Here is a 10197-nt window from a genome sequence, read left to right as displayed (position 1 = left end):
TAAACAGATCCCATGGTGCCAGATCTTCAGTTTAGGAGGGAACAACTCCAAGTGCTCATCCAGACCATACTAAAAATCCACATTTTCCTTAATGGAATTATCAGCCGGTAGTCCAAACCTGATTGCTTTGCACTTTCTTTGTACTCAGATCAAATGCTTTCCTCACTCATATTTGTAGGCGTGCCCTTTTTTGTTTGCAAACTCCCCCTCCCTCCTACTTATCTCGTTGTGTTGCTTATTGGCTCAGATCAGAAGGAAGAAGGGTGAGGGAGCCAATGGGACCCCAACAGAAGCAGGAGGCATGGAAGGAAGTGGAGTTAGAACCATCTACACAGGAAACTGCGAGTCAAAGCAACCAGCCTCCCTTCTCAGCAACTGTTTGTAATCACTGTTTCTCTCCTTTTCGATGTATACTTGGTATTTGAAACTCCGGATCAAGGGAGGGGAAAAGTGTGGGAAGGCAGCAAATGTTGGAGAACATCATATGGATGAGGATGAATTAATAGAGGCACACGGGGCTCACATTACAGGTTGTACAGATGTATGGATGAGCCTTCAGGGGTGCTCTGTGTAACCTTTCATCCAGGCAAGCAACAGGAGTTACCACAATCCAAGGATACTTACAAGCTAGGCAAAATCACTAGAGGAAGATGTGAAGCAGAGCCAGTGGGGGTTGTGCCTGGGGAGAGTCCCGAGGGCCAGATATAGAAGTCTGCAGGACTCGTCAACTGAGGTTCTCCACCTTTGGTGTGCAGCATTGCAGCCTCGCTTTCTGAGACTGATGTAGCTAAGGAGAGTTTGAGATAGCAAGTCACCAGCCTCATTTCAAATGTCAGGTCAAGCATCAGTTCATTAGTAGCATCCACTCACTGTGCCCCAGGCCTTTTCCACACACCCCTATGCCACACATATGCAGCACAATAGTGTAATGGCAAATTCAGAAGTGGAGGGTTCCTTCATGAGAGTTATGCCATGCCCCCTCACAGCCACACACCCTCACTCGCTGGCTTGCTGTCCATCACCACCTTCATGCTCCTCAGTCCTTCCCACGCATGCTTTCTCCCACAACAACAGACATCCCTAGGAGCCAATCTGCTTGAAAGGGGAGAGCGTTAGCTGTTGAGAAGAGTCTTCTCAGTGGCTGACTCACCTCCTTTCATTCTGATTGGCTTCAATCATTAGGAAAGGACAAGGAAGCATGTTAGAAGATTCTTCTCTGCGGCTAACAGATGCCCTTGGTTGGCTTGTAGGATACTGGAGACTTAAGGACCCTGCTGGGACCAGGCTCCCCCAGAACTAAGGGATCTAAGACCCTCTGAGTCCCTGGACGACTACACCCCTGTGCCTGCCCTCTCATTACGAAGCCCTCCTGGCAGGGAAGCACTACAAATCCCAGCTACCCTTCCGCTGCAAAGGCGCGCGTAGGGGCGACTAGGAGCCGTCGTCCAAACTTTCGGCGGTGGTGTAGGAGAAGGGAGGCGTTCCCTCTCGGCAGGCGTCACACGTATGTGCGGGGTGGGGGTGGGGCAACCGAGTGGAGGATTGGCACGCTGGCGGCGGCATCAATCAGCCAGGTGGTGCAACCAATGGGGGAAGCCGGGGGCGCGGCTGGGCGGGGATGAAGGATGGAGTCAGCAGTGGCCACGGCGGCGTCGGCTGCTGCTGTTGCAGGAGAAGCGCCGCGCGTGGGTAGGCAGGGCTCCCGGCAGCCGCGGCTCCAGCGTGTGGAGCTGTTCAGCGCAAAGGTGCTGAGCCTCGCGCGCGCTTAAGGAGGCGCCGCCGGCTGCTGCTGCTGCTGCTACCTTTGCCGGAGGCATGGGACTGGGATCCAGCTCCCACCGCGGCCACGCACAGTAAGCGATCGCAGCGATGTGTGGGGCGTGTGTGTGTGTGTATGCATGTATGTCACAACGAGGGAACGCTCTCGCCTTTGGCACGGCTACTGAACTCGCCTGCCGGCTCTCTCGTCTTCTTCTGCGGCTGCTTCCTCCCGTTATGGGTGGGGAAGGCGAAAGGGACGGGTGGGGGGAGTCGATCCGGGGAAGGAAAAGGGGGACGTGGTGCACACGCAGTGCCGTCCCTCCCCAGGCTTCTCTCTGTCTTCTATGCCGGAAGGATGCTATCTTTGTGTGTGTTTGCTCACCCTGGGGGCCGACGGTGCCTGCAGAAAGCTCCACCAGCAGGAAAGGAGATGCTAGCTTTATGCCTTCCATGCATCGGGCGTGGGGGGGGTGTCACACGAGTAGTTGGGCTGAGGGGCACTGAACATGCCGCCCCCGGCCTCACACTTGCGAGGTAGATGCTTTGCACTGGTCCTCAAGCGCCTGCGGGCACATCCGTGGCGAGAGAGTCCTAGAGCATGCAGGTGAACGAAGCGTGGAGACGATCCTGGAGGCGGCGGTGGGTAGCCAAGAAGATGGCAAAATGGTTCCCTGACGTGGTCCCGTTCCTACCCCTCCCTGCCTCCCACCCCCTCCCTCAAGTCCTCCTCTAGATCAATTGTTCATTTTCTTCTACCAGCTCATAATTTCTCATCCAGCCCGCCTCTGGCTGAGAGGGGTGGGCGGGCGTCAGCGCTGCGCTGGGCGTTGATCCCCGGGATCCTACAGCGTGGTGTGCTTCTGGCCAAATGGCAAAGCCGCTGCCCGCTCCTTTGCGATTGGTTTGGGTTTGGACCCCTGCCTCTAGCACCTGCGCGCCGCGTGCCACGGCGTGGCTTCTGTGCCCGGCGGCGAGTTGCTGAGCAGCGCCACATGCCAGGCAAGCCCCTGCTCGACTTCCGCGCTGCGCTTGCGCCGGAGGGCGGCCAGCCCTGGTGCCAGATCCACCCCTTGGTGCGCTTTGGCTCGCGCCAGGGGTAAAAGACGGAGGCTGGGCCCCTGCTGTGAGCGCAGCGGTGGGGTGGATGGTTGTCGCCTTGCCGTTTCCTCAGAAGCCACAAGAGCAGAAAGAGGTCAGCGGCACAGCAGAGGCCACCCAGCGAAGGGCTTGTTTTGGGCATGGAGAATCAGAGAGAGAGAGAAAGAGATAAAGTTTAATCGAGGAGCAGCAGGCTCGCCATGCGAACGAATCATGGGGCCATGCAAATGCCTCCTGCCAGTTGCCTTTGGTTGGGATGTGCGGGTCGGTGGGTGGGGTGGAAATGCAAAACTAGCAGAGAATCCGTTCCTAATCCAGGAGCCAGGCAAATGCAAACCAGCTAGCGCTCTGCCTGCCATCTGCCTTTGTCTTTCTTGCAGCCTACCTTGAGGCTAGTCTCTCCGGGATGCCCATCTGACAGATAATCTGCATGCCTTGTGTAGTTGAAGTCAAAGAGCAATTGGGATATCAGTGTATAAGGTTGTCGGAATGGCAACAAGAACCAGCCAGAATCCAGAACAAAGGTGGCTTCTTGCAGGATAAGCTTGTGTGTCTGTCTGTCTGTCTGTGTGCTTTAATAATGTCAGCCATTTTTATTTTATTTTATTAGGACATGAAAGGTTTGTCACAGATTTTTTTTTTAAAAAAAATGTGATTATTTTGTAAGCCTGTTTGCCATTTGGATATCTTGCAGGCTTCTGCCTGGCAAGATTTGTGTGCATCTCAGCTGTTCAGGACAAAGCAAGCTATCAAAGCAGACTCTCCTTTTCTTTCCGGGATCCTGCAGAAAGGGTGTCAATAGGATTTTATCTCTGGCTGGCCATTTTTGTATCCGGCTGCTGGTGTGTTTTCAAGATGTGCCCATGTGCCAGCATCTTCTTGGTTAAGAAGAAAAGCTCGCAGATCTGTGAAGGGAGAGAAGCACAGAAATGGGTTGCAGTTTTGTGGTTGAGATTCCAAATACTCCTGTGTTTCTTGAGGTGTATAGTTCTTACTGTGGATCATGTTCTTCTTAACACACTTTAACTCCTTTGTTCTAAACACCAGGAGTGTGGTTATGGAAAAGGGGGCGGTTAGTTTTCCCTTCCATTCTTCCATGCTTTCTGGGTGGAGTGGAGGCTCTGGGGCACTATAGGAGCATGATGTTTAAGAGCATGACTGCAAGTGCAGAACTAGGGAATGATATTGAGCCCAGGTTAAATAACCCAGAGTAAAAGACTGCAGTCTTTATTGTGTGCTGAAGATGCCAAGATCAATGTTCAGGTGCTGGTTTCTCCTCCATCCCCACACATGATAAAATACCTGTTGTATAAAGAGACTATCCGTGAGCCAGGTGTAGCAGAGTGCAAAGCTGTAAGCACACTAGCCTACAGCAAAGCATTTCCATTGACACCTGGAGGGGGAACGGGCTGATCTGCCAATCAGTTGCAAAATCTTTTTGAAGCATTAAAAAAAAAACCCTCGAGCTGATGCAACAAGGTTTTCCAGTAAAAAGGGGCAGGCTTTGACTAGCGTCGTGTGCCCCTATTTTTAGAAAAGAGAGGTGGAGACACACTGGAACGAGCAGAACAGTGACTGTGTCTCTACCCTAAGTCAATGGAGCATTCCTAGCCTCTGGATTGTATCCAGCTAAGTTCTACTCAGAGCAGACCTATTGAAATTAATGGACCCAAGGTGGTCATGTCCATTAATCTCAATGGGTCTACTCTGAGTAGAACTTAGCCAGATAACACCCTCTGCCTTTTTCTTCCTTTCCAACAGAATGAATAGGTGTTTCTCCTCAATGAATCCACTTCAGGGAATACTGTTAATATATGCAGGGATGTAGTCATCCAGGGTCATGGGGGGGGGTCATAGACCCTTACTTTTTTGGGAGGAAGATCCCAGCTAGGTCGGTATATATGAGCCAATCGGCATGAAAGGGGAACATGTTAGCTACTGAAAAGAGTCCTTGTCCTTTGGCGCTGACTGGAGCCGATCAGAGTGAAAGGAGGTGAGTCAGCCACTGAGAAGGCTCTTCTTAGTAGCTAACATATAGCCTCCCCTTTCGTGCTGATTGTCTCCTAGAGACATGAGTTGTAGTGGAGTGTGGACTCAGAGATGACATGGAAAGCAAAGGAGACGAGGGAAAGTGGAAAAAGGGGTGTGGCTGTGACTATCATGAGGGGACCCTGCACCTCTGCATTTGCCACTACACGACAGAACAGATGATTGTTTTAAACTGGACTGATGGCCGGCATTGCTCATGTGGGTTCGTTAACATGAGTAGGCCAGGAATTCAACCATGCAGGTATTAAAAGGAAGCATGGGGGAGGGGAAGTCAGTCAATCTGTTGATCAGCCACTGTTTTGACACTTACTGGAAAGCAAGTGTAGTGTTGTCCTGCTGCTTAGTATTTGGTTAGCCAAGAGTTCTGCTAGGTGCTGTACACAGCAACACAGAAAGGTGCCTTACACCGAGTCAGACCATTGATCCACCTAGCTCAGTACTGTCTATGCTAGGGATGGATGAGCATTTTGATTCACTTCACATTGCAAGCCAAACCTATCAAATGCAAACTTTCCAAACCAATATTGGAACCGATGCACAGCCTTCTGTCGAAATCCTCACTTATTGAAATCTTGCAATGCACTTCGCCAACCAACCAGTGTCTACAAAAACACATACATTAGAGGAAAGTGTGCATCAAAACGAATATATCAGTGAAAACAACACAAAAAGGCACGATATGACGAGAAATGGCTTGCAAAGATGTGTATGTTAGTCGAACTGCTTACAAAATGTGTTTATTAGGAGACATTTGCACGAAAATGCTGGAGAATTTTCATGAGGAGTTTTTTTTTTTTAATTCAAATTGCCACAGAAATGTCAAGAACTGATTGTAAGAAATGAGAAACGGAGAGAACCAAAATGGGCAGATCTTTCCATCCTTAGTCACTACACTGACTGGCAGCGGCTCTGCAGGGTTTCAGACCGGTGTCTGTCTCTCTCAGCCGTACCTGGAGATGCCAGGGATTGGACCTCCTGCATGCAGAGCAGATGCCCTGCCGCTGACCTATGACCCTCACTGTACAGAAAATAGAGTCAGCCCAGAGGTAAAACAGATGAGTAGAACTGGGCTGTACTGTTTCATTCTGTCGGTGTCAGTTGTTTGAACGCGAATCCCACCTTAAGTGCACTCTTCATACATCAAACAAGTATGTCAAGGAGAATTTTCTTAAGCTAGTCTATTTGACCATATCCTAATTTATAGGTGGCACTTTGTAGGGAAGGAGGTTTCAAACATTAGTCCACCCGCCCACTCCGCACGCAGACTGAAGTAGTACAGCCCAGGAACGGATTCATCACACAAAGGTTCTGTTCACCTATTCCAGCTCTTAGGACCACTTGACATATACAACAAGCCTTTTAAATTGAGACCTTATCCCAGTCTGCGTCTGTGCTGAAATTGCTTTTTAATATGTTTTTAAACCTTTTTTTAAAAAACAATATATCTTAAAAGCTCTTTTAAAAATATATTTTTAAAGATGTTGTGTTCTAATGTATTTTAAAGTCTGTTTTTATGATGTTTTAAAGTGTTTTTAGTGCTTTTGTTTGCTGCCTTGGGCTCCTGCTGGGAGGAAGGGTGGGATATAAATCAAATAATCAATAAACTCCGAGTGGAGTGGTTGCTGCTACCACAACATCAGCTCCTAAACATTAGATTGGCGGTGGGGGCGCAGACCTGTAGCTCTCTCATTCCCAGCATGCATCACTCCCTCAGCTAACATGGTTGATGTTCAGAGATGATGGGAGATGGAGACCAACAATGTCTGGAAAGCCACAATCTCCACATGCTTCCACTAGAGGGACATCTAAATGCACATCTTGCCCCTGTCACTCACACCCTAGTCCAGAATGGACTCATGCAAGGGTAGGAAGTGCATGGCCTTCCAGATGTCATTGGGCTACAGCATCTATTGTCCCTCTCCATTGACTACGCCTGCTGAGGCTGACAGGGTTGGACTCCCAACAACGCCTGGAGGGCCACAGTTCCCCCCCCCCAAAAAAAACTAATGCAACACACTTTACACAGCGCTGCCATCCGCAAGTGTTCAAGAGAAAATTCAGCAGGTGCAACATGCAGCAACCAGGGTGGTCTCTCCGCAGAGCATGTTTGCCAGTTATTTCCCACCTTCACTGGATTCCAAGTGGGTTTTCCCCCAAGACACAATTCAAAGTTCTGGTGCTTGCCTGTAAGCAGGGATGGGGGAAACTATGGGTCTCCGGATGTTGATGGTTGCCAGCTTCCATAATTCCTGGCTATTGGTCATGCTGACTGGGCATAATGTGAGTTGGAGTGCAAGAAGCTCTGGAGGGTTTGCCATCCCTGCCCTAAACAGCTTGGAATCAGGTTACTGGAGGGGGAGAAAGAATGCATTGGGCTCATTTGATTGGTTCACCTCAATATATTGCCACCAACAGGAGCTTTTAAAAGGCAGGGACCATTTTCATTGGGATCATGGCTGGGGACGGAAGGGTTTAACCTCCCCTACCTGCTGCTGTGGTCCTGATGAAAATCACCCGTGAGCCTAGTCATAAATGAAGTAATCAGGGATGTAGTCATCGGGGGCCGCAGGGGGTCTTAGACCCCTTACGTTTTTGGGAACAGGGTCTCAGCAGGGTCCCTATGCCTCCAGCATCCTACAAGCCACTCAGCATGAAAAGGGAGTGTGTTAAACACTGAGAAGAGTCTTTGAATACATGCATCTTCATCCTCCTGATGATTGGAGCCAATTAGAGTGAAAGGCAGTGAGTCAGCCACTGAGAAGACTCCTCTTAATAGCTAACATTCTCCCCTTTCATGCTTGTTGGCTCCTAGGAAAGCATTCTCAACCCAACATTAAAAAAGGGAGGGGGTTTGACCCTGAAGGATCACCTTCTCCCACATGTACTTTCTCTGTGTCCTGCCACAATCAATGGTACATTTAGTGGGACACGGACGGGGCCTTTTTAGTTGTGACTCCCTGGCTATGGAATACTCTTCCTAGAGAGACCCTGTTGGCTTCCTCTCCTCTGAAATTTAGAAGGGTGGCTAATTATCAATCTAAAGATAAATACACAACAGATGGAAGGAAGGGGGCAATATAAATCCAATAAATAATAATACTAATAACAACTATGCTGGCTGGGGCAGATGCTCCAAACATCTGGAGGGCAACAATTTGGGTTAAGGGCAATTTAGGGTATTGGGCTAAGTCTGGGGAGACATAGTCATTCAACTGTGAAGCTCACTGGGTGCCCCTGGACCAGTCACTATGTCTCGGCCTAACCTACCTCACAGGGCTGTTATGAGGATAAAATGTGTGTGTGTGTGTGTAGAAACTTGTATGCTACTTTGAGGTCCTTGGAGGAAAGTAGGAAATAAATGACCCAAGGCAGGGCCTTCTCAGTGGTGGTCCCCCATGTATGGAACACCTTTCCTTGTGAGGTATGCCAGTCTTCTTCATTATTAACTTTTAGGAGAAATTTAAAAGCATTCCTGTTGACCCTGGCATTAAATAGGTGAAGGACCTGGGCTAGGTAACCCTGAAATTACTAGTTTTGAGTGTAGGTGATTGCTTTTAGGAGTTTTTAAAAAGTTGCTTTTAACTGTTTTTAGAAGTTCTAATTGTCGACATGTTTGCTGCCCTGGGCTCCTTTGGAGGAAGGGCAGAATATAAATTTAGTAAATAATAATAAATGAAATAAATAAATGAATGCATGCAATGCATACCTGTGTTAGTGATTTAGGCTGCAATCCAAAATGTGTCTACTCAGAAGTAAGCTCCATTGGGTTCAATGGAACGTTCTCCCAGGTAAGAGTGTATTTGATTGCAGCCTTAGACCACATTCTCTCCATGCATTTATTCCGCTATTATTCCACTTTCAACAGTCATGGCTTCCCTCAAAGAATCCTGGGAAGTGGCGTTTGTTAACGGCTCTGATAGTTGCTAGGAGACCCCTATCCCCCCCGAGCTACAGTTCCCAGAGTTCTCTGGGAAGAGGGACCGACAGTTAAACCAATTTGACAGTTGTAGCTCTGTGAGGTGAACAGGAGTCTCCTAATGCTGTCAGCACCCTCCACAAACTACACTTCTCAGGATTCTTTGGGGGAAGCCATGACTGCTTAAAGTGGAATAATAGTGGGATACATGCGAATGAGGCCTTAGTCTTCTATCAACCTGGACAGAGTGGTGGTGAAGTTCCATTTCCTCTTGCCAGGGGCTCACCTATAGCACAGGTGAATTGCCTTCTGTATTTCACAATATCCTTGTAGGTTAGGTAGCATGAACAGTGTGTGGAAAGGATGCTGACAATCTTTATTCTTTCCTGCTGCAAATACGTTCATATCCCACTCCTCATGTTCTTGAAATACAAGCCCTCTTAGGCCATTTTCTCTCCCGTGTTTCTAGATCTGCCCCTCCCTTGGCATGTTCCAGCTAAGACCTCACCGAACATCTGCACATACAACACAAATGCCCATATTTTCTTGAGCACCCAGTAGGGAGGGGGAAGAATTCAGAATTTTGATTCAGTTCTCATTTCAAGGCAAATCTTCCAAATTTGCACTTTCCAAAACAATACACAAACTGAAACACCACTATCCTTTGGAATTTGCACTTACCCATCTTTTGCAATGCGCGTCTCCAACCAAACAATGTATATTAGGGGAAATTGTGCATAAAAATGAACGGATTAGTAAATATAACACCCCAAAATGCATTATAATAAAGGAAAGTGCATGTTAGTTAATGCTTCGTATAAAAATGTGTTTATTAGGAGAAAGTAGCAGTAAAATGCTGATGAATTTTCATGAGGATTTCTGTTTTAAAAAATTGCAAATTGCTGCAAAGAAATGTGGACAGTGGAATTTAAAATGGAAACAACAAAAAAAGGAAACTGTCAGATCCTTCCATCCATCTTAGCCAGTCGTTTTAATGATTATGCTTTAAAAGGTTTTTTTATGTTGCTGTAGAGTGCTCTGATGTTTTGCAAGGGGGCGGTGCAGAAATAAATAAATAAATAAAATGGGCCTTTCCACAAGTAGATGTTTTCACACAAGGTGATAAATAGTCTTAAAAATAAATAAGTAAATAGGTTGTATGTGCAAAGGCTTTCAGGGTTCCAGATTCCATGGAAAGCTTCATACTGACAACTAAGAGGGCCTGCCCACTGCAGATGTGACATTTACATGCTATGCATGGATTTTGAGGGAGGTGTGCCCCCATGTTGCTGAACACAAGAGAGAAGAATGCTCAGATTAGTTCCAAAGTCGTGCTCTGTGAACTCTGGCTCCATTGAAATCTGCCCTTGATC

General features: G+C 48.0%; 1 protein-coding gene across 1 annotated transcript in view; it reads left to right on the top strand.

The window, feature by feature from the left end:
• Window positions 1-1697: 1697 nt before the first annotated feature.
• SMPD3 (sphingomyelin phosphodiesterase 3) overlaps window positions 1698-10197 on the top strand; it is a 222983-nt gene continuing 214483 nt past the window's right edge. Inside the window, exon 1 of the mRNA XM_061593608.1 lies at window positions 1698-1853. The gene's annotated coding sequence lies outside the window, so the exon portion shown is untranslated. The remainder of the gene's footprint in view (window positions 1854-10197) is intronic.

The sequence above is a fragment of the Rhineura floridana genome, chromosome 13 (assembly GCF_030035675.1).
Source record: "Rhineura floridana isolate rRhiFlo1 chromosome 13, rRhiFlo1.hap2, whole genome shotgun sequence".
Taxonomy (NCBI): Eukaryota; Metazoa; Chordata; class Lepidosauria; order Squamata; family Rhineuridae; genus Rhineura; species Rhineura floridana.
This window is presented reverse-complemented; position numbering and strand designations above follow the sequence as displayed.